A 3,582-nucleotide genomic window follows, 5' to 3' on the forward strand; every position below is an offset into this window, starting at 1 on the left:
CAGGCCACACTAGCTGGGGTCGTCAGTGCTTTTGTGCACGACCCCTGGGAGCTCAGAAGTGAGCCAGAACCCCTCACCAGCCCCCAGGACTCTGCAGCCCACCCCTCCTTCCTGGCTGCCCTCTTGTGGCCTATCACCACCAGGAATCCAGCACAAAAGGTCTCCAGAGCTTGGGTCCCCAGCCGGCTCCGGCCCTGCTCAGGCCCGTCCCAGGCTGCCCTGGGGAGACAGCCTCAAGTTAGCAGCCCGGCCCAGGTGCGTCCACAGCAGGGCCCCCCTGGTAGCCAGATGGTCAGCTCCCTCACGTGGGCCGATTCCTGAAAGGTACCTGCACTTGCCTGTGAGCTCGGCGGCCATCGGCTGAACGGGACTCCTAGGAAGGCAGGGCCAGGTGTCCTGCTGCCCTGCGCACACACGTGCACACTCATGCAGATGCGCACACAACCCCCTGCAGACATACCAGTGTGCACACCCAAGCACGTGCATGCACACACGCTGGCTGGCGCACACACTGGGACGGCTTGCCTGGGCCTGGTGCCGGGAAGAAAGCAGACCTGGGTATTTATGGAATGAATCAATAACCACTTAGCAAGCACCTGCTGGGGACTGGCCCTGGGGACAGAGTGGGAACAAACACCAATCCCCCTCCGTGCTCCACTTTGTCTGGGCGCGTCCCTGCCGAGCAGCAGGAAGGATGAGGAGAGGCCCCGGCAGGGCTCACACAGCCCCCACCTCCCTGCTGGCTGCTCAGTGGCCCTCTAGGGACCAGGGCATTTGCGAGCTCCTTCTCCAGAGCAGATGGGCTACACATCCCTCGGGGAGGAGCAGCAGGTGCACTGAGGTCCCAGCAGGGTTGGGGCGACAGGAACTAGGCTGTAGGTGTCCTGAGGGCGGCCCTAGGGACAAGGTCTGGGTCGTCCTGGCTGGGGGCAGGGGCTGGCCTGCGCCCTGCAGCCTGGGAGACAGGCCTGGGTGAACCCACCACCCCACTCTGGGGGTGGAAGCCTCACGCCCCGTGCGGAGTGGAGGTGGGGTTGCTGCTTCAAAGTTAACTGGTCCCTGGAGGCCAGTTAACTGGAGGCCCCTGTGCTGTCTCTGTGCTGAGAGGCCGGGATGGAAGGGAGTGTGGAGACAGGCAAAGACCAGCTCCCTTCCAAGTAGGACGGGCCACCTCACCTCTGCCTCCTCTAGCAAGCTGTTCCAGCTTTCTGGGGCCCGGGGACCTCTTCACTCTCCTGCCTCTGCGACAGGGCGGGGTCTGGTCAGGATCCTCTGGGGCTAACAGGGAGGAGGGCCACAGACGCCAGGATGGCCTAGCCACCCCCGTGACACCCCACCCAGTTGGGCTGGGAGGGCGAGCCTGGGGGTTCCTGGGTGGGACAGTGGCTAGCATGTGACCCTAGGGCACAGTCCCCACCCTCTGGACTCCCCACACTCCGGGCCACCCAGCCCCGGGGGCAGACATTCGAAAAGAGTGGAAGAGAAAACACTGGCGGAGATGAGGATTTAAAGGGAGAGCCGAGTTATTTGTGCAGGTCACATCCAGAGAACCTGCCTGTTGTCACGGACCATCTCCCATCCTGGGCGGGCAGGGGACAGCTCACACACAACTCGTCACGTTGGCGCAAGTTGTGCCTCAGAGCCATCTGCCAGGGGGTGGACAGTGGCACCAGCGCCCCGGCAGGTGCAGGAAGAACACCTCAGAGAGCGGCTGGCACCAACACAGAACCTGTCCCCCTACCCAGGCTGGGGCCGGTGCCCGCAATGAAATACCCACCTTGAGGCAACACAGGGAGGAGGGGGCCAACCAACGCTCAGCTGCAGTCCAGCATGGAGATCCACACCCCTGTGCGCATGATGACCGCCCTGGGGGAGCCCCAGGAAGGGCCACGGCCCTGAGGTCACAGGACTGGCTCTGCACCCCGAACTGAGCCCCAGGCCCTGGAGCATCTGTGCATGGGCAGGAGTCCACCCAGAGTTCAGGTGCTCAGAAGGCAGGGCAGGCGGGACGCATGGAGGAGAGGAAGAAAACGGGGTGTGTGTGCAAATCAAAGCCCCCAAAGCCAGAGATCGACTCTGCCCCTCTCACCCCACGGGCGGTGCATCCACACGCTGGTGCAGATGTGCGGTTTGTCTCCAGAAGTGTGGCCGGGTGCGTGGTGGCGGGGCTGGAGCTGAGCTGTGTCTGCTCACAGCCACATGGGGGCCTTGGCACCCGGCAGGCCTGAGGGCACAGGCTCCCCAGGACCGACACACAGCTGCACCTCAGGCTCAGCCCTGTGCCTGTCGGGCCCAGTGACCAAAGGGCAGTGGGGGACCAGCCAGCCACTGCCTCCAGCTCTGGGGAGGATGGAAGATGCCAGAAAGACCTGCTGGGTGGGCGTAGGGGAGGGAGGCATGACAAGGCGATCAGGGGTGGTGCCTGCCCCCGTGCGGTGCCCCAGGTTCTGGCTGGGGGCCCAGCAGCCGCATACTCCAGGCACCCACCTCCCTCTTCTGTCTGGCCCGCTGGCCTCCTGGAGCTACAGGGCTGGCTGCCCAGAAAGCTGTGCCCTTGCCCTCCCCACACCCCTGACGGCGGGCGTGCTGTGCCTACGGCACCAGGCTCTCAAGGCAGAGCTTCCTGCCTGCCTGCCCAGTGGACCGCGTCAGGGCCCTCAGCCTCATGATCGGCGGTTTCCAGTCCTTCGCCTGGACAGGAGACAAGCTCGGGGCTTTGATGGGGACGACGCAAGACCTTGGCAGAGGGACCTGAAGACACATTCAGGTTCTCTGTTATCCCCAGAGCCGGAAGATGTCAAGTTCAGTCTGTGCAGAAAGCAAACTCACAGAGGCAGAATCTGGAGTCCTGCCCCACGCGCTCCCAGATGTGCACTGAGCACCTGAGAATTCAGCACCCCCGCCACCCGGGCAAGCAGGTCCCATTCCCCAGCCTGGGCTGGCAAGACAAACCCCAGGACCCCGGGGACCCCTGGCCCCAGGCCAGCAGCATGCCTGGAAGCAGCATGGACACTCGGACTCGGCTGGGGGTTTGGGCAGCCAGATGCTCCAGTATTTTGGGATCAAAGGCATCCCTCCCAACCTCGGGGGGGGGGGGGGCGGCGCTGCAGCACAGGGGGTGGGAATTTCCCCCAAGTGTGGAGGGCAGCCCGAGGCCACCAGGGGGAGCCAGAGAGGCTGCATGCTGGCGGGATGTGCCCCTGGATGCGGAGAAATTTCCACACAGCTGGTGCCTCTGGCCAGGGTGAGAGACGAGACAGGTGAACACACTCAACGCCGCGAGGCATCAGTGCCTTAAAAATGCCACTCGAAGATGATCTCCTCTCCCCGGGGATGGGGGCATGATGCCAGCAAGAGGTAGGGGAGGCGGCCGGGGCTGGCCTGGTGGAGGTGGGAGATGGGCACGTGCTGCTCTGCTGTGCCTTGGTCCTCGCCGGGCCCTTGCCAGGCCCTCGCCAGGCAGCCAATACACGGGTGGCTCCGCCCTGGCCACTGACTGCGTCCAGGTCACCACAAGCCCAGGGCAGCGTTTCTGCAGCAGCTGCTTTTCCACACATTTTAAGACACTAACAGTTGTTCTGC

Source organism: Puma concolor, chromosome E3, assembly GCF_028749965.1.
Source record: "Puma concolor isolate L17-30 chromosome E3, mPumCon1.1.hap2, whole genome shotgun sequence".
NCBI lineage: Eukaryota > Metazoa > Chordata > Mammalia > Carnivora > Felidae > Puma > Puma concolor.